This window comes from Hoplias malabaricus, chromosome 15, assembly GCF_029633855.1.
Source record: "Hoplias malabaricus isolate fHopMal1 chromosome 15, fHopMal1.hap1, whole genome shotgun sequence".
NCBI lineage: Eukaryota > Metazoa > Chordata > Actinopteri > Characiformes > Erythrinidae > Hoplias > Hoplias malabaricus.
This window is the reverse complement of record NC_089814.1, coordinates 7708293-7730268: the sequence shown is the minus strand read 5'-3', so window position 1 is coordinate 7730268 and position 21976 is coordinate 7708293. Positions and strand designations below refer to the sequence as shown.

The following is a 21976-nucleotide window of genomic DNA, read 5'->3' as shown; positions in this document are numbered from 1 at the left end:
ATCCTTCTTCAGGTACAACAAACGGGACACACAGCATGAGAGGGGTTTAATTAAAACAGGGGTCAAGGAGTTGGAGCGATAACTTTGCAACTTGTTAAGAACTTCATTAACAATCTGTTCCAATTGCGCATTTAAAAAAAAAAAGAAAAATGAGGCCTAAAAATATGGCTACTAGTGATTTTATTAATGCAATATATTTTTAATAAATAAATAAATTGCTGTGCAGATGTAAACATAAAAACACGCTCGTCCACCCTACAGTGTGCGGGCAAAACACTCTACTCAACAACACAAATGTCCTTGACAAACAATCACAATGTGCACCTGCGGCACATTTCAGTTTAAGACACGCTGATATTTCCATTTTCATGTATTGCTTCTTATATAATAATCAGTGTCCAACAACTTTATCAAGCATCGCTTTTTTACGTTTTTTCCCACGTACTGAAACCCCAGTGATTTACCTGGTGTTACAGTCATTTTCTTCTGATCCTCACTCAATATATAAATGACAGTGAATCAGACCCTGTCAAATACATTTGATCAAAGACAGCATTAATTTGGAAAACATTTCACCCTCTCTCACACACACACACAAGACTGACATTACAGCCATTACAGGGGAAAACACAAGCGTCGCTGAGGATGAGCGACTCCCTCAAACAGGGACCTCACCCTCAACTCAACACAAACACAAAGAAAACTGGTTTCAGTCACTCGCCTCGGGTAATACTATAGCTACGGGAGGGGGCGGGAGAGAGAGAGAGAGAGAGAGAGAGAGAAGAAGGAAAGAAAGAAAGAAAGAAAGAAAGAAAGAGAGAGAGAGAAGAAAGAAAGAAAGAAAGAAAGAAAGAAAGAGAAACAAACAATATTAAACAAGAAGGCAACACTGAATGGACAAGAGAAAGGAGAATTAAAAAATGAAGAGTTTCAGAAAAAGAGAGAGAGAGAGAGAGAGAGAGAAAGAGAGAGAAAAAGTGAGAGAGAAAGAGAGAAAGAGAGAGAAAGAGAGAGAAAAAAAGAGAGAAAGAGAGAGAGAGAAAACAGCAAAACAACTCCAAAAACTGAAGCAAAGGCTTTAAGAGATGACCAATTAAAAAAACAAAGCAGCGTGTAAATGGCGTATTAAACATGGAAAAATAAGTCGTCTGTATCTGGGTCCCCTCCTAAAATTTACTACCACCATCACCCTGGACCCCCCCACCACCGCCCACCCCCAACACCAGCCCGTCCTGCCCCACGGGGGTGTGGGTGGAGGAAACATGACCATGAGGCAGATCTTTCTTCTCCCACACTTCTGCATTCTTTTACACATTCTCCTGCATTCCTCTCAGGTCTGGAACAGAGGCGGTGTCTGTGACGACGGGTTCTCTGTCACCGGCCGAGTCCTCAGGGAATCTCGCTAACACCACCCCAGCAGGTCACATGCTAACAACTGAATCATACATAAACTCACAGGACCCCACAGCAAACACACACCACACTACACACATTACAGAACCAACCGAGCCCAGGCCTTCTATGTATGCCATTTTAATGGAGAGAGTAACGTACATATATTCTTCCAAAATTTCATACACACACACACACACACACACACACACACACAGCCAAGTGTCTTATTGACATACAATATTTCCTCTAAAATCTAGTGCAACAACAGGAAGTTTTTCTTCTTTTTCTTGCAGTACCAGTATTTCATTGTCCGTAAAGTACACTGCTGTGAGCATTTGATGGCATTCAACCACATAAACTTTAGTGAAGTCAGCTACATGATGAGAAACGATCACTTCAGGGCTTTTCAACAACTGGATGGAGCTTCATCACTTCAGAGAACACAGTTCCACTGCCACACAGCACAGTGTCCTGGGGCTTTAGACCCCTTTAGCTCACACTTGGCATAAGGCAAAGTGACTCCTTGAAAATTATATATGTGTGTGAAAGAATACAAATGTGTGTGTCCATAACGCTCTGTTTCTAACTCTGTATGAGAGAGCAGTAGAATTTGCATTTTCACCCAAACTCAACATTACAGTTTAATAACAAAACATAATTAATGACACTTATTAAAGTAATCAAATTTAAGTGTGTAATCTTGAGGGATCAGCAGGAATTAGACTAATACTCAAAGCAAACATCACGGCACCCAAGGATACACTAAGGAAACACATCTTTCTTTTTGGCAGCACAGTTTTCTCATGGAGATGGATGGATACTGCTTAAGACACGCTGTGTAAATTCACTTTGCCATTCATCGGATCGATTCAAATTTATACCCATTTGCTTCAGAAGTCAGAAAAATTCAAATGCTTCAAAGCCTTGGCCAGAGGTCTCTAATTCAACTATTTGGTTTGCGATGTCCATAGGAAAACACATTTTACTAACCAAAGCAGACACTGAAGGTCATGACCAACTCAGGACACAAGCCCAGGGTCGAGAGGAAACTGAGCACGTGTAAAACTTCAGATTAAACAAAAGAGACTTAAAACTAACGGTTGAGAAAGTGGATTTTACTGCAGTTACAGGCGCCATATTTATGTAAGAATTGGCCAGTTGTTATATTTTTCTGTTCTTGGGTCAAAAATAAGTGAAACAACACTATAACACAACAATGGATCATTTTCTGGACCAGACCAAGATGCAACAGTGAGTGAGTGAGTGAGTCAGACAGAGACAGAGACAGAGACAGACAGATACCAGAACAACCCAGGTAGTTTTCTGTGTGCTGCTTAAGTCAGAAAACAGTGGTTCTGATTCTGCTCGGCCCAGACATCAATTGCAGAGCCTTTAGAATTGCCCCACCCCTTCGTCTGAGTCTGTCCAATCATAGCGCTGGACCTGCATATTCATGTGAAAGCGCAAAGACAAAGTTGAACGAAGTTGAACAAAAAATGAATGCGGAGAAATAAGAGAACAGAGCAAAAACAGCTAAAAACCAGAGCTTTTTGATCCCTATGGGATTTTGACTAAAGCATTTTACAGGCTTTGATTTAGACCCATAACTGTGTTCAGTTGTGGAAAAGGGAAGAATACGCCCCCTTTAAAGAGCCCTCTGACTCAAAAAGAATTTTCATTCACTGCACCAACAGCAGGGAAAAGACAAAATCCCTCAGTTGTCAACATCAGTATCCATTAAGCCGACAAAGCTTTGTGATTTAAAGCCTGTAGCTCTAACATCTGCAAGGTATGTTTAGATAAATAACATGGGGCTTTGAAGTTCCATAAAGAAACTCATAATGGCTGCAAACACACTACACTTGCACAACGAATAAGTAAACCCACCTCTACGGTGCAGTCTAACACAAGGCTGTAGACTCTATTCAGAAGCAGTGTTTATCTGTCCATCACGGTATAGACATACACAGCTTTATCCCATTATCTCCACAACAAAGCGTCTCCCTGCTTTCCATTAGCTCCAATGATGCATGACTTGCGAGTTATGGACAGCCATAATATGCAAATAAAGTCATGTTTCTACACAAACAGCCAACGTATAAACTATCAACACTGCCACACTGGCCTTATTATTCTCTGAAAGTAAATGTGCCACATTAACTGTACATGTTGGGCCTGGGGGGGGGGGGGGGGCGGGGGGGGCACTTCACAAACAGGATTTTCAGTTAACCAGATAAGTTAATCAAACATGTCGCTGTCCAATAGAAGGCAACGCAGAGCCACTCTCATTAATGGTCATTATTTGGCCTGAAGTTATCCATATTAATAAAAATAAAGGCATTATTATCTATCATCATTGTTGTGATAAACTACAGTACAGTGTTATGGCTACTTCTAGTAACAATGAACTGCACAAATCAAATATACAGAGTAAATAAGTCTGTATCCGGTGCATAAACAGTGGAGTAGCCGATCTTATTATCTTATCTTTTTAAGGTTAATATTATTATCTTATTCGTTCCCCCAGTTCCTTTTTTTACCAGGCCCTTCCCCCTTCATTAAGGTCCAAAACTAGATGTGCCTAGACACATCATGAAGTCAGTTGTGTTTTTGGTGTGGGAGTGTCTGAATCCACTTGAAGTTTGGGGGTTTAATGATCTGACACTATGACACATTGATCTATAGGTACAGGCAAATGTAACACAGATCAGATAATGAAGTCGGGAATTTCACAAGGAAGTATGACACATGCGCACACACACACACACACACACACACACACACACACACACACACACACACACACACACACACACACACACACACACACACACACAACGCATTGTTGAAAACAGGTTTTTCTGATTTAAGATGGAATTTGAAATTAATATGTTCTAAGGTTGGATAATTGTGTTTAAACAATGTGTAGTGAACAGACTGCTGTCAAACTTTAAACCTTTAGATTTACAGTGACAGTGATATATTAATTTTTTTTATTTTAAATAAATGGTGCTTGCTGTTGTCTTTCTTTTGTTTTTGGATATACAGTGGAACCTCTACTAACGAACGCCTCTACTAACAAACTTTCCAAGATACGAACCGGGCATTTGAATATTTTTTTGCCTCCACCAACGAACCACGACTCTAGAAACGAACCCGAGCCTCCTCCGAGCCGGCGGCTGGAAATGTCCAATGACCCCAATAGGCGAGTCTCCCAGCGCCCAGACTTGAGTGAGCTTTTAAGATTAGCACATTGTAGCTTTAGCAATTTAGCATTAGTGTAAATAGCAGACATCGAAATTCATGCTAAGTTAAACCGTATCTACGCTTCGTCTCCCCACATTCACCACCTACTCTCCGTTATTCCATCCCCCCCACCTCCCGTCATACAGCCAGTGCCTGTGTTACTCCTCCAGCCAGTCGTCACGTCTTCAAGGTAGCGATGTGTAACCACTTACAACTTTATTGTTTCTTTTTTATCACTGTTTCCACTGTATTTCTCTTTTATTTTTAGTAACGCTACATGTATTTTTTACTAATCTGAGAGTGTTGTAAACATATATCAGTGCAAAAAGGGTGACTTTCGGGGGGTGGGGTCTGGAACGCATTAATTGCTTTTCCATTATTTTAAATGGGGAAAATTGACTCAAGAAACAAACTTTTCCACTTACGAACCGAGTCACGGAACGGATCAAGTTCGTAGGTAGAGGTTCCACTGTATCATGTATATCTATCACAAAAACATTATTAATTTTCACCCTATTGCTCCTCTTTACTGTGAAATTGTGCTTCCTGAGACAATCCCCTGCTTTAGAGATCAGATTTAGGAAACATCGGGTTTCCAGTTAATCACATGCTCTCATTGATCACACTTAATCTATATCTCACACTTGTGTTGCCTGTTCATTTTATAAAATGTGAGTTTGATGTAAAAATCAGTTTGGATGAAAACAGATGTTCATGCTGATCATACAGCACCATTCATACACTTTCATTATACAATCATTTGTTTGCAAATGCTTAGAATTTATCTTACAAAGGTATTCTCCTTAAAGGAAGGCTAGGTATCCACAGTTCTACATAACTGTAATGTTTCAGCATCTCTTTGCTGTGTTTCTGATATCATGACACCATGAGGCATCACCTCCCAGTGACCTTTATCCTACAACAGTTTGTGAAACTCATGATGGTTCAGCTGTGTCTCCCTAAAAAACGTCTGTGAGTCTCGCAGCCTCCACAGGCGACATTATTCTGCATTAAAGATTAAAAAGTTTGGGGAGGGCTGAAAGAGGAGCCGGGGTGGGGATCAAACACAGGGCAGCAGCAAGGGACCTGCTCCAATTATCACACATCTACAACTGGTATACAACACACAGCAATAATGCACGAGACAAAACAGTGACACGGGGCTGGTAAGAAGGCACGGGAATGGATAACTGGTCTGCTTTAAAAGCAAGAGGCCTAGAAGGCGCATGTTGGACTAAAAATGATAAAACTGACAGCGATTATTAGATGCACCAAGAGCTCAAATAATAATCAAACCCCAGAATGATGAGCACAATGTCCTAATGGTAAGAGAAGTGGCCTTGCGTCCAGAACGTTGCTGGATTGATCCCCACGACTGGCAGGAAAATTGGAGGCAGGGGTGTGAAGGAACAACACTGTTTCCTCCCTCAAAACACGACTGAAGTGTTCTTATGACTGCCCATCACACTGGGAGTGTGTTTGTGCTCACTGACCCTAGTGCACTAGTGTGTGTGCGCCACGGATGAGTTAAGAATAATATTAGTGTGTATAATGTATTTATTAGAATAATAAATACAAAACAAAAGTTGTGCTCGGGTCCCTATATAACATTTGTGCCCCACACAAATATAAACTACAAGCTAACGTATTAGTCCTATGCTAACATGCTAGTCATCATACTTTCAGATAGGAATAATACACCATTACAAACAACAACAACAACCTTAGCCTTATGAATTACTGATCTCACCAGTAGAATAGGACACTCTCCAGCAGCTGTGAATGAGCCTAAGGCCACCAGGTCCAGTGCCAAGAAAGGGATGCATTGTGTGGCTTTATACCCCTCTGTTGATCAGTGAAGCAGTAGAACCCCATTCAGTACCTTTCCGATGAGGTGGCGTGGTCACCAGGCCCAAAGCCAACTGTCTGCTAGAGCAGTATTAAGTTTTCCAGCACAGGCTTGTGGAGAAGTGAAACTGCATATTTTAGGGTGATGAAGCTCCAACCAATAAACCACTAATGATCTAGTGGCTGCAGCTGAGCATTCTCACTGCAATGTTCTGAAATCTAATATAATGCTTACCCAGGATAATAGAAGCTGATACTGCGGCAAAAAAAAACATATAATCTCTGAAAGAAAATTAACTCCCTTAATTTCTTAAACCATTATGGGTTAAGTTCTTATACACGTCCACTTTTGAACTCATCCCTTCATCCAACAACCACAATCACTCATTCATCTAGTTGTACACACAAACATGTGTCAAGGCTCAGTCAGTCAGTCAGTCACTCAGTCCTCCAGTCCGAGTTCAGACTAAAAATGGAGTGCGGTGAGTAAGTAAATGATGGAGAGTGAGGGAGTGTACATTACAATGCAATCTTTTTTTCCGTGTACCCACAGCATATACTTCACTCACAGACTTTAATGCAAATTCTATTTTCCAAACACTCCATTTTCCTTAAATGAATCTTCATGCCATTATTAACATCATCTGTTCTTAGAATCCAACAGGTTTGTCTAATGTCCGAATTAAGCCTGTATTTCCTTATCATTTACATAAACATCCAATAAATCCCAAAGCTAGAGGTTCCAGATAAAACACGCAGGTGTAATGGAGAAAGAAAAACGCAAACACATTCATTAGAACTGCTGCGATATGCAGCTTACCAGCTGAGTAAGATTTTGAGTCATGTGTCTGAACTACATCTAACATTAAACACACTTACTATTTTCACTGGATATTTAATCGGTTTAAAATTAAGCAATACTTGTTTTGGTGAATATATTTATTGTTAGAAAACACACTGTTCAAAATTCCAAGGTAAGTATTTAATTTTTGAAAATTCACAACTGCAAATACAAATTTCAATTTGATTTATTTATTAATTATCTGTACCGCTTTATCCAGTTAAAGGTTGTGGTTGGTCCAGAGCCTTGCTCTGATTCACTGGGCACAAGGCAGCTATCAGAATGTATTTGGATTGTGGAAGGAAACCCGAGCAACCGGAGGAAACCCACATATACACAGGGAGAACACAACGCTCTTCACTGACAATGACATGACGGGGGTTTGAACTCACAAACCTAGGACACTGGAGCTGCCTGACAGCGACATTAACTACAGCGCACCCTTAAGATTCAAATCTCTAAACATTCAGAATTTATGTTAATTAGGCCCTAGCGATCAAACCCGGCAATCTCTGTAATTATCCTTGGAAAAAAAAGAGTGCTATTAAAATGCAAATTAAAAAAAAAAAAAAAAAAAAAAAAAAAAAAAAAAGAACGTTGCTACAGGGACCTGGAGGTTGTGGGTTCGAGTCCTGCTCCATGTGACTGTCTGTGAGGAGTGTGGTGTGTTCTCCCTGTGTCCGCGTGGGTTTCCTCCGGGTGACTGTCTGTGAGGAGAGTGGTGTGTTCTCCCTGTGTCTGCGTGGGTTTCCTCCGGGTGACTGTCTATGAGGAGTATGGTGTGTTCTCCCTGTGTCTGCGTGGGTTTCCTCCGGGTGACTGTCTGTGAGGAGTGTGGTGTGTTCTCCCTGTGTCCGTGTGGGTTTCCTCCGGGTGACTGTCTGTGAGGAGAGTGGTGTGTTCTCCCTGTGTCTGCGTGGGTTTCCTCCGGGTGACTGTCTATGAGGAGTGTGGTGTGTTCTCTCTGTGTCTGTGTGGGTTTCCTCCGGGTGCTCCTGTTTCCTCCCACAGTCCAAAACACACGTTGGATCGGCGACTCAAAAGTATCCATAATTGAGTCTGTGAGTGAATGCATGAGTGTGTGTCGCCCTGTGAAGCACTGGTGCCCCCTCCAGTGTGTGTTCACACTTTGCACCCAATGATTCTGGGTATGCTCGAGACCAACCATGACCCTGAACTAGATAAGCGCTTACAGACAATTAACGAATGAATGAAAGGAATTTAAATGATTTGAAAATACGCATTTCTTTTCTCCTAAAACCTAAGTAAATATTCTTTAAAAATGTCAATATTGGCAAACCCTAGCAAACGAACTTTACACCTACATTTTAGAAGAGTGTCAATATAAGAGAGCCTAAATATTTTTGCGGCAATAGCCAACAATATATTAATATTACATAATACAATATATATATATATATATATATATATATAATACAATATATATAATACAAGACCTGTTTCTGTAAGACTACAAATTAAGTAAAATTTATAAAATACAGAAACACCAAAATTTAATCAAATATCCATCTGAAATATCAGTCAAGTCTAGACATCTGTCCAATGCTGATCGTCTTCTTAAGCAATTTTCTGTACAGAAATGATTCCCGTATCAATGTGCAACAACAACACATTTAACACAGTACGACAAAACGCAAAAAACAGAGTGTGGAGATAAACTTAAGAATAAAACTTCAAAATTAGCTTTAAATCGTAGAGAACAAAAAGGGTAAATGCTATCGTTGATCATTCAGAGACACAGGCTCCTTTCATTTTTAACCACCGAGCAGGGTTACCCACCCCTGTTCCTGTAGCCCACCTGCACTTCTCTGGTTTCATGTTTTACCTGCTCTAACACACCTGACTCAGCTCCAGGACTGTGGATTTACCACCTGGAGTGACTCAGGTGGTGGATTATGGGAATAAAGTTGGGAAACACTGGACTGGCCCCTGTCATAATAAATGTCCAACGTGTTTCATATTTGATGTGCATTATGAAACTCTGTCCTAGCAGAGACTATCAGTTTTAATTCCATGCACAAACTGCCAGTCCTTCACAGGTCAACACACACATTCCACCTACCAACGTGTGTTTTTGGACCATGTGAGGAAACTGGAGCACCTGGAGGAAACCCACGCAGACACGTGGAGAACACACCAAAGTGGATAACGATAACACACTCTACATACATTTTAAGTACAGTTCTATTGGACCGAAACTCTCCTAATGATTTACAAATAATATTAAAAAACGAATACCTGCATTATGTTATTGGCATCACAGCAAAACATCATTAATTTTTAAAGTCATAATAAACAGACAACTAGAAATGATCCAGAGTGACAAATACATTTCTTCCTTTACTTACATTGGAAGTGTATAATTCCTTCATCTATATAAAGCTATTATTGTGGATATTCAGGGTTTAGTTCCAACAGGACCTTGTAAACAACAGCAACTGGCCTTAAGAACCCCCAAATTAAAGTGCAGGTCCGTTTAGAGGGTGGATCCATAAAAACGTCTTGTGGAACAGCATCAAGACAATTTTTAATTTTTTGTTTACAATAAGAGGCAGATATAAAATATTATAGTCTTTAAGCTGTAATCATTAACACAGAACCGTTTTAACTCCGCCTGTATATACACATTAATTAATTTGAAGATATTATATATCGATAACATTATGAACAGCACAAATGAGTTTGTGAGGGAAATAACCTATTTTTTCCCCTCAGTCTTTCTGTGTGTGTATTATATATACTTTTTTTTTTTTTTTTTGGGGGGGGGGTTCTCTATGTATAGCCGTGTACTATGAAAATACTCTGAAATGGATTAAACGGAAAAGAAAATGATGATGATGATTCTGTGCTATGAATTTCCCCTGCTGTTGAGTTTATGAAGCCCATCCCAGTAAACATTTAGCCGTTGATTCAACGTTGAAATGACGTAATGACTGCCGTCTAATCAACGTTCTCTTAAGGTTGAAAATGAAAGTTGAAAAGACGTCCAAACACAGACATTGAAAAGACGACTATTAGACGTATTTTGGACGTCCATTGACGTTATTAATTGGTCCCGAAATAAATTACTTGTATAAAACGCATTTTGGACGTCCACTGACGTTATCGATTGGTCACCACTTAACTAACTTATTAAGATGGAATTTGGACGTCCATTGACGTTTAAAATATGTCCTTGACGGACAGACTACTTTTAGACCTGTTTTGAACGTCCAGGGACGTTCCTTGTTTACTGGGATATTTATTGGGATACAAATACATTTTTTCAATCCAATAAATACTTTCCTCCATTTAATTAGAGTGTCCTTTCAGGTTATTAATTCCTTCCAGTGGTATTAAAAAAACAGTCCTTCCAATCAGTAAATAGGGATCATTTTTCTGAAAGAACATGTTTTTAAAAGTAGGGTCCAATTCATTAAATTTGGGGCATAACTTGATACATGTAGGAAATAATTATTTTTCTCCAGTGTTTTAAAGAATGTTCAGAGCTTATGCTTTTAACTGAGTCGTGTTTTCTTCTTCCTCAGTTTACTTCAAGGGTCTGAGATATTTTTCTTAAATTTATTACGGTTTTTAAGGATACAGTGATCATCTGCTTTGGTCTGAAACAGGGCAGAAATCTCTTTTTTTTTGAGATTTGAAATTAAAATGTTGCTTTAATTAAGCTAAACTACACATTCACTTCATTTAAAAAGTGTTAGTTTTATCTGAAGTTGAGTGAGATCGGTTAATCTTCTTTTTGCCACAAAGCAAAATTGTTCAAACCTATTTTCTTCATCCACCTGTTTAGCTGCGTTCGTCCGTTGGAGCTTCGCTGAGGGACTGAGGGGGCTGTAGCCTACGCTAAGCTATCTATCACTAACTGACAAAGAAACACACCTGAGGGGGCTGCACGGCGCCAAAACTTTGAAAACACCCCAAAGCCCAACGGCTACCATTGGAAAGCAGTGATAATAGCAAAGAAATATTACATACCTGTTTCACGCGATCTGTTTTAACGTATTCGTTCAGTTAGTGTTTCATCTCCTCAGTCGCTGTCTGTCTCTCACTCCTTCTCCGTGTCAGTGAGTCAGTGTCTCTCTCTCTATCTCTCTCTCTACCTGTGACCACTCACAGAAAAAAACAAAAAAAACAAAAAGAAACTGGCAGAACTGGCCGAACTGGACGCGTCTGTGATGAAGTCAGGACCTGCAGCTCCTTAGCTGGACATTTTACACACTCAGTTCCTGATTCTTCAGCAGTCTCACATTCACAGACCTGCAAAAGAAAAACACACACACACACACACACACATAGGGTAAAAAAAATTCACTTAGCTATTTAAGACGGTCACGTGACTGAACAGGCTTCAAGGAAAGGGTGTGGCCCCGGTCAATTTTCTAAATGCGCATCACGCTCCGCCATTACGGTTGACTGTGGACAGGTATGAACAGGTAGAGCCGTAGTAACACAGAGTTATTAATGTGCTTATGGATATTTTGGGCTTTGGCTGTGTGTACGTTAGGCGCAATAAAATATCAAAACGTTTGTAGCCACCCGTTATTTATAATATTTCACTTAGGCAACTTTACAGTGCACATATTTCTAACACAGACGTGCAACTGTACATACACTGCTTGTTTCATCTCTATAAGAAGAAAGGAACATGAGTCTAAGTCATCATCTCCAGTGCCAAGCGTTGGCTACAGGGGGTATCAATCCACTGGGGATCAGTGGATCTGGATGGAGCTCCATCAAATACATAATGAATGTGTTGAGGTGGTGTTTGGGGTCCAGAACTAATCATACGACACCAGTCCCCGACTTTGCTGATATCCTCAAGACTGTATAAAAAACAAATCGTCACAGTATTTAAGATCAATCCCCACATCTGGAGTAAAGCAGTTCCAGAAGGGTAGAACCTATTGGAGCAAAAATTATAAAGTATAAAATGCTACACGTTTATATAAGTAAAAATATAAACTTGTAGCATTTACAGCGCCCCCTATATGAATATTGGCTACCTCAGATTCATATCTGGAAGTAGAATATGAAATTTGAACACATTTGAGTAAAGTATGAAATTGTTATAAATTTGTAAGTAAAACATACGATAAGCCGAAGAGGTTCATTTGCATATGGTGGCCATATTGAATCGAAATTTCAACTTTTTTTGATAATTATTAACCATCAGACTCCTGCGAACATTTTGGCACCAAGCTCAAGAGAATTGGACAAAAATCCCCGGACTAGTTCGCAAAAGTAGGTTTTGCAAATTATGCAAATTAGCGCGAAATTAAAGTGGGCGGAACTATATTTTGACTAATCCGCTTTTGGTTTGTCGTGACCCAACCCAGTAAACAAGGAACGTCCCTGGACGTTCAAAATAGGTCTAAAAGTAGTCTGTCCGTCAAGGACATATTTTAAACGCCAATGGACGTCCAAATTCCATCTTAATAAGTTAGTTAAGTGGTGACCAACCGATAACGTCAGTGGACGTCCAAAATGCGTTTTATACAAGAGTCATTTATTTCGGGACCAATTAATACCGTCAATGGACGTCCACAATACGTCTAATAGTCGTCTTTTCAATGTCTGTGTTTGGACGTCTTTTCAACTTTCATTTTCAACCCTAAGAGAACGTTGATTAGACGGCAGTCATTACGTTGTTTCAACGTTGAATCAACGGCTAAATGTTTACTGGGAAGGAATCGGGGGGAAAAATTCGTCTCTACGCCTCACGGTGTAGGAGATATGATCCTAAACGCGATTCGCTTCGCTATAGCGCCACCATTAGGCCAATCAGTGTAATTTTTGTTGTCCTCCGAGATGCACACAAACTACATCTACCCTCCAAGTGGGGAGTCTGTACGACCTACGGTCTCTTCCCCAAAATGACTTTTACAGGAGAAAAAGAATAATAACCGTAACAAAAACAATAGGGTTCTACCCACTGAGTGCTTGAACCCTAATAAATACAATGGGATGGCAAACTCTCAACTGATTTTCCTGACTTTTTGCTAAAAGCACATTTCTTTCTAAATGATTTCATATCTGTAAAATAACAGCAGTACCGGCCTGGAAACATTGACCAGTGCGACATCTAGAGGCCAAATCAGTGCAACACAACCGTCCACTTCAAAGAAAAAATATGTAGGGGGACGTAGCTTGACATGTTTTATTTTTATTTAAACGGAGTACTATAATGTGTTTAATGGTAATAACAGGATACACACTTTTTCTAACTTCTTTCAGGATCAATAAAGTTTTATTGTATCTTATTGCATCTGAAAGACTTTTTATTCAGTAACAGCCTTGTTGTGTATTACACTTGAGAAGTGCATCTCCTGAAGGTAATGAAGTAGTAAAAAAGAAGTGTTATTTGATCAATCCCTTAGTGGAAGCTGAGTCTCTGCGTTAATCCCATTCATTGGAGTGAAATCATACACACACATACACACATACTATAGAAAGCATTTTTAGCACACACATCCTGAGCCACAGCAGGAGCAGCTAGGCATTGTGTGCCTTGCTGAGAGCATTTCAGCTGAAGAAGTGCAGATTAAAGGTGGAGCTTAAACAATTCCCAAGTGGTTGCTAGAGTGCTGCTGTTAGATGGATGACGTACAGTATGCATTTTTTTAGTTTTATTTTATTTATTTATTTATTTATTTTTAAGTAGTCTAGTATGCTGGGTGGCTAAAAGGATATCTGGAATTCTCAAATTATTTAAAATACGTTTTTGTTTTTTTTAACTGCAACATAATACTGAGTTCATTTAAGTTTAGCTAAGTCTTACAAAAATTTACAAGTTGCTGCAGGTAGCTAGGTCATTTAGTTCCTCTCCACTCTAATTTTTATTATTATTATTATTTTTTTTTTTGTCCAGTCTGGATTTAGGAAGGGGCAACACGGTGGTGCAACAGGTTGTGTCACAGTAACACAGCCCTAGGGACCTGGAAGTTGTTGGTTTGAGCCCTGCTCCGGGTGGCTGTGTGTGAGGAGTGTGGTGTGTTCTCCCTGTGTCTGCGTGGGTTACCTCCGGGTGACTGTCTATGAGGAGTGTGGTGTGTTCTCCCTGTGTCTGCGTGGGTTTCCTCCGGGTGACTGTCTGTGAGGAGTGTGGTGTGTTCTCTCTGTGTCTGCGTGGGTTTCCTCCGGGTGCTCCGGTTTCCTCCCACAGTCCAAAAACACACGTTGGTAGGTGGATTGGCGACTCAAAATGTCCATAGGTGTGAGTGTGTGAGTGAATGTGTGAGTGTGTGTCACTCTAATACAAGGTGTGTTCCCACCTTGCGCCCAGTGATTCCGGGTAGGTTCCGTACCCACTGCGACCCTGAACTGCATTACAGTCATAGAATGAATTAATGGATTTGGGCTTCAGTTATCTGTCTAAATCAAGATATGCTGTTTTGTGCACGTGGAACACCCCCTGTAGGACCCACATTCATCCAGAATATGGCGCTCTTTTACAAACAATCCATCCATTCATCCATTGTTCACCGCTTATCCAGGTCCATGTTGCGTGGGGAAGTCCTAGTAAAGAACCTAGCCACTTCGTCCTGCTCTTCTGGAGGGATACCAAAGCGTTCCCAGGCCAGTCGAGACATGTAGTCTCTCCAGCGTGTTCTGGGTCTTCCCCGGGGCCTCCTCCCCATTGGACATGTCTGAAACACCACACCAGGAAGGCGTCCGGACCAGATGCCCGAACCACCTCAACTGGCTCCTCTCGAGGTGGAATAGCATCAGCTCCACTCCGAGTCTCTCCCGGACGTCCGAGCTCCTAACCCTGTCTCTAAGGGAGAGTCCAGATGCCCTGTGGAGGGTGAAACACATTTCAGCTGCTTGTGCCCGCGATCTCGTTCTTTCGGTCACTACCCAAAGCTCGTGACCATAGGTGAGGGTTGGGACGTAGATCGAACAGTAAATCAAGAGCTTTGCTTTTCTGCTCAGCTCTCTCTTCACCACAACGGACCGGTACCGAGCCCGCATTACTGCTGACGCTGCACCAATCCGCCTGTCAATCTCACGCTCCATCTTTCCCTCACTCGTGAACAAGACCCCGTGATACTTGACCTCCTCCACTTGAAGCAGGAACCACCTTCAAACCTGGAGAGAGCACTCCACCCTTTTCCGACTGAGTACCACGGTCTCGGACTTTACAAACAAATGCAAACAAGTTCAGTATTTACCTGTTTCACAAAAAAGTCAAGTCAGCACATCACTTTCTCAGTGTGACAGCCACAGTCAATTTGCATTAGTTTTTAATATCCAATGACCAGTCAAAATATAGTGTGCTGCTGGGTGCAGGTGTTCAGAAAAGTGAACTTGTCCTTGTTTAAAAATCCTTCGATAAAAACACAGTGTAACATTTGCCGTTCTGTTCAGACACACATTTACACACAGTCCAAGGCAGAGTGGATTGTATTTCTGTGGGTGCGTTTAAAGAATAAGAAGAGAGAAACCTCTGCACCTGTACGTCAGTGATTGGAGTTTGGATTCGAAAGAAGAGGTCAGAGCTGATCAAATTTCCTTTCATTATTTAGGCTTTGGTTCAGACACACAATAGATCCACACAAATACTGTTGATATGATTACATCTGTTCAGGAAACGTAAGGGAACTGAGGCTAATCCTCCTGTAAATGTTGGAGCCCCGAAAATCTATTATTAAACATTGTAATGAGTGTGTGTTGCCCTGTGAAGGACTGGCGCCCCCTCCAGGGTGTGTTCCTGCCTTGTACCCAGTGATTCCGGCCAGGCTCCGGACCCACCGCGACCCTGAATTGGAAAAGTGGTTACAGACAATGAATGTTCAGTATATACAGTATCCAATCTTTGTGTTCATTTTTCAAACAAATCTGCACCAACATTTTCAGCGCATCCAAAGTTTAGTCTTAGAAGTTGCTCCATTTTTTTTTAACCTCACATTCGCTTTCAGTGAAGTTGAGTCTGGGCAGTGAGTCTATTGTTCAGCTGAAACCTGGGGTTGACTTTTTGTTTTGGCTTTTGGTTAAGAGCCTCATTTTCCATGTCTTTGAACAGATTTCTTCGCCCTGAGACCCACAGAATCAAACACAGGTGTCTGTGCTTTTACATCTGTAATGTTTAAAGAGACATCTCCACCCACCCATTCACACCTACACACTGCTGTACACACCCACTTACAACACCATGGGTCTGTGTTTACACACCTCTACATATGATAATGAGGGTTGTTTTAAGAAGTGCTGAAAAGGTCATAGGTTAAACTCTCATTGTTTTCACTTGCATGAGCTCATATCAGTGAAAACCAAAACTGAGAACACCCCGTCAGTGACTGGTTTTCAGGTTTCTGTTACTCACCTGTCCATACGTCCCAGACCTCTGAATCTTATATGCAGTGTTAATGAATAAAGAGTAGTAGACCTTCAACACTACATTTACCATCAGCCCCTCTTTACTTTATAACACACAGCACATATCTCTCAACATTGAATGGATTCAAAAAAGCCAAAAGTTAATTATAAACTGCTCAGGTATCAGGTAAAAGCTTTATGTGTCATAACTTGGGTCTTAGGGTCCTGCGTTCTATTCCTGCCTCTGTCTAGGGTGTGCTATGCCCAATGATTTCAGGGAGGCATCAGACCGACTGCACCCCTGACCGGAAGGAATTGGTTACAGAAGATGAATGTTCTCAGGCCTTAAGAAGCAAGGCATTACGTAATTCAGACGTCTGGTTCCTATCACCATCATCACATGAAAGTGCTCTGAATGACTTTGTTTATATGTTTGTTCATTTCTTTACATTTGATTTTATTTAATGAATGTATTTCTCGTAAGATTTTGAGTAACTGGCTCTTGGCTTCCTCAATATAAGTTGTTTTACACAGTGCACCTGTAGATGGCGCTCATCTGTCAGTACATTCTTTTCTAATTTAATTCCATGCCTTCTGTGGACATTCTGAGCTGTTTAAAACACCTCAGTGTCGCTGCCACAAAGTGCTCCTGTCTGGTCAGTGGAGCTTAGAGAATGGGCAGTGAGTGCAGAAACAAGGAGGCGGTCATGATACAGAGCCACTGTGGCCTTGAACAGGACAAAGCACTTACAGAAACTAAAAGAATTCATTACTGAACCTGAAACAAAAGAGCGACAAAGCTTTATGCGCTGTCTCTGATGCACTAAGACGTAAATTGAGGCTTTTAGAGTTATTAGCACCCCCTCCCCAGGGGCTGAGGAGTAATTGCCCTCATTAAAAGAAGACAAAGATGGTTTGTGGTATTGTTAAATGTGGTTGGAGACACCGCTGTGTAACATCATAACTCAGGGTTTCTTTAATTCCATCATTACACAGCAATTAAGGCAAAGGCGAGACAAAGCCTGGAGTCAGGACCAAGTTAAAGGCCTCTGCAGATGAATAGAGTGATATAACCGTCATTTATAATACTCTATACTAGGCATAAATTGCTTGTAAACGTTTCCCAACAGACCTTATGCAATTACCGTCCTCTGTGGTGATGAATGCTTTGGTGTTTGCTTTGGGAGAGTCGAGAAAACTGATGAAGAAAAGACTTTGATTGTTCTGGCAAGAGAAAGCTTTGTGATAGTCCGAGGGTTTGATGTTCTGTTGATACAGGCATTGATTTCTTTCGTTACAAAAAGAGAACCTTAAACATCAGAGCGTCTTTTGGGTTAGTCTTGCAAAAAACACCACAGCCTCAGAGACTCGGTTTCAGCCATCGAAAGCATTCTCTGTCTCTAGATGATGAAACTATAAGCCCACAGCAAGCCAGTCGTAGCATTTTGTCACTATTTTAAACATATTATCAATTCATTCATTCATATTCTGTAACCACTTCTTCCTGATCGGTGTCTTGGGTGGGTCCAGAGCCTATCTGGAATCACTGGGTGCAAGGCAGCAGCACACCCTGGAGAGTAACTCACTGTCTATATAATCAGAAACACATACACGACATCGCTGATGCAGGCATTTATTTTCTCACACACACCTTGTATCATTGGGCTGTAGAGTGAGACACTACAGAGCAGTCACACCTTGATCTAACGTCACCATCGTCAGTGTTAAGAGTCAGCAAGAGAGGAATAAAGCCACCCAGCACTGGGCTATGTAGCAGTGGCGCTATCCTTTGTGGTGGTAATGGTAATGGTAATTCATTAATGTTCTGTTTTTCCTCAACCATTCCATCACTTGTTTTCTGTAACCACTTCATCCTGCTCAGGGTCAAGTGGGTCCTGAACCAACCCAGAGGAGGAAATGAAAGATTCCTGAACGGTACATGGGCACTCATGGTAGTGTCTCTGCCTCACAGCCCAAGGGTGTTTAGGTCCTGGGTTTGATTCTCACTTTGGGTCACTGTCTGTGAGGAGTTTGCTGTGTTCTCCCTGTGTCTGTGTGGGTTGCCTCCAACAAAAAATGTGTTCTTGCCTTGCACCAACAGCCCGGTTGTTCAAATAGGCTCTGGACCCATCACAACCCTGCTCAGGATGAACTGATTAAAGAAGATGAATGAATGAATGAATGAAAGAATGAATGATGTTTTTGGAATTTGAATTTGAAATGCACGTTGTGCTTATACTACATCAAGTTTTTAGATATTGCTTATGCTAAATAAACTACGGATACTGGAAGCCTGTGCTAACATTTTTCCTGTGGTGTTGCTATCAGTGTATGAAGAGTGGGAGAAGAGGGTTGCATTGACAATCCAACACAATGGGCAGCACTTTGAATACATTTTATAAGTGGCCAGAAACTTGTAAATAACTCATGAAAGAATAATGTTACGTTAAAACCATTGTGTTTCTTGTGAAATTCCCAATAAGTTTGATGTGTCACATGACCCTCTTCCCATTGAAAAAACAAAAGTTGGATCCAAAATGGCCGACTTCAAAATGGCCGCCATGGTCTCCACCCATCTTGAAAAGTTTCCCCCCTCCCATATACTAATGTGCCACTAACAGAAAGTTAATATCACCAACCATTCCCATTGGGGTACTATATGGATATCTCTTGTTACACCTTAGCAATCACCTGGGATGCTACATGCTTGCCATTTGGAACATCTTAGCAACTACCTTTAGGTTACTATGTAACCCCGGTTCTCTGATAGCATGAGTGAGGTGTCTCACTATGGGATACGCCCCCTTCGCGTATACCTCAGAAGCTCTATTACACTACGCCAGCCCCTGGGCTGGCTGACAGCTGTGATGCTCATGCGCCGCCCTCAATATATAATACGGAGCACGACATCATAACCTCATTCAAAACAGGTACACCTCTTCCTCGCTTCACACTGCAAGGAGGGTGGTCTGGTGAGACACCTCACTCATGCTATCAGAGAACCGGGGTTACATAGTAACCTAAAGTTCTCTTTCAAGCATTCGTTTCGGTGTCTCACTATGGGATATCCTTACTCCCGTATTGCCAGACAAGCCTGTCCCGAACATACTGTCAACCAGCTATGCCTCAGAAAGGCTGGGACTGTTAAATCCCAGAGCCGGCGCTCAATACCATATGTGCTACACTAAGTGCTGTCACATCCATTTTATAAAACCTGGCGAACGTATGAGGCGAGGACCAGCTCGCTGCTGCGCACACCTCCTGAATCGAGAGACCTCTAAAGATTGCCCAAGAGGTTGCTACACCTCTCGTAGAGTGTGCACGGACGCCCGGTGGAACTGCCAGTCCTTTACTGGAGTATGCCAACGCGATCGCATCTGAAATCCAATGCGATAGTCTTTGTTTTGTAATTGCTTTCCCCGTGTATGGCTTTGCCCACGACACGAAAAGCTGGTCACATTTCCTAAAGTCCTTCGTTTTATCCACATAAATTCGCAGTGCTCGCACAGGACATAACGTATGCAGCTGCTGCTGGCCTGGCGAGGTAAAAGGCGGAGGATAAAATGCCTGAAGTTCCAAAGGGAGACAAGGCTGAATAACCTTGGGAATAAAGGCAGGATTTGGACGTAAACATACTTTAGAGTCCCCCTGCGAAAACTGCATACATGTAGAGCACACAGACAAAGCGTGTATTTCACTTACACGCTTAGCCGATGCCAGGGCTAGCAAAAGTGCTGTCTTGAAAGACAAAAACTTAAAGTCTACCTGGTCTAGTGGCTCAAAAGGTGCGACTGACATAGCCTCCAGCACCAAGGCCAAATCCCAAGATGGAGAGACGGGTTTGGAGACCGGCAAACTACGTCGTGCCCCCTTCATGAAACGGCACACCAAAGGGTGTTGCCCCACAGTTTTCCCTTCGAAGCCCACATGGCATGCTGCAATAGCTGCCAGGTACACTTTAATAGTGGAAAATGATTTGCCTTTGTCAATCAAATCTTGAAGGAAAGCTAGTATAACCCCGACAGAGCACTGAAACGGGGTTTCGAGTTTGTCTGAGCACCATTGCTCAAATATCCGCCACTTGTACCCATAAAGGGACCTGGTAGATGGAGCTCTAGCATTCTGAATGGTTTCAATCACATTCAGCGGCAACCCTGTTATGCTTAAATTAAACCACTCACGGGCCATACCCATAGAGCCAGACGTTCTGGGTGTGGGTGATAAATCTCTCCCCTTGCTTGCGTCAGCAAATCTCTGCGTAGTGGGAGGGGCCATGGGTTCCCCTGAAGCATCTGTATGATCTCCGCCAGCCAGTGCTTGCCCGGCCAATGCGGAGCTATCAAGATAACAGACAGGCACCTCTCCCTGACTCTGGCTAGAGTCGGGGAGATTAGTGCTATCGGTGGAAACGCATAAAGCAGTGTTTGTGGCCACTCGTGTGCAAAGGCATCGACCCCGAGCGGGGCACTCTGGTCGTGCAGCGAGTAGAACAGAGGGCACTGTGCATTCTCTTTCGACGCGAAAAGATCCACTGCTGCCCTGCCGTAGCGCTCCCAAATCTGTTGGACAACTGCACTGTTGAGTGCCCATTCCCCATAAAGAGGATTGCCTCTCGACAACAGATCTGCTCCCCTGTTGAGCATCCCTTGAACATGTGTTGCTCTCAGGGATAGAAAGTGAACGCTGCTCCATAAAATCAGTCTGCGTGCCAGCGTGTGTAACGGTCGGGACCGCAGACCTCCTTGTCGATTGATGTAAGCCACTACTGCCGTGTTGTCTGTCCTCACGAGAACGTGGCACCCCTCTAAAAAAGGGAGGAAATGTCTCACCGTCAGATGAACCGCCAGCATCTCCAAGCAGTTTATGTGGAGGGACTGCTGACTGCTGTTCCACCTGCCGTTCACTATTCTGCCCTCGTGAGTGCCCCCCCAACCGGACAGTGACGCATCTGTAGTCACTACACGTCTGGCATAAACTATGCCCATAGGAACCCCCTGTGTGAGAAAACCCATGCGCTTCCACTGACACAGGGCTATCAACGCTGCCCGAGTGACTTCTACTCTCCGGCGCATATGATACAGCGGGTTCAGCCCTAGCGAAGCCACCCAGCGTTGAAACCCCCTCATGAATAGACGTCCCAACGGGATTACGTCTAAAGCTGAGGCCATCATGCCCAGTAGTCTGAGACACACACGGAATGGGATCATACTGTCCCTCCGAAATGTATCCAAGCATGTTTTGAGCTTTACAACTCTCTCCGTAGACAGGCTTGCCCTGAAAGACACTGAGTCCAGTGACAGGCCCAGGTAT

General features: G+C 42.2%; 1 protein-coding gene across 1 annotated transcript in view; it reads right to left on the bottom strand.

Annotated features, from left to right (window-relative positions):
- The window catches only part of atp8b1 (ATPase phospholipid transporting 8B1), a 44641-nt gene extending 33026 nt beyond the window's left edge, over nt 1-11615 (bottom strand). The window contains exon 1 of the mRNA XM_066646524.1: nt 11327-11615. The gene's annotated coding sequence lies outside the window, so the exon portion shown is untranslated. The remainder of the gene's footprint in view (nt 1-11326) is intronic.
- Between the last annotated feature and the right edge of the window lie 10361 nt (nt 11616-21976).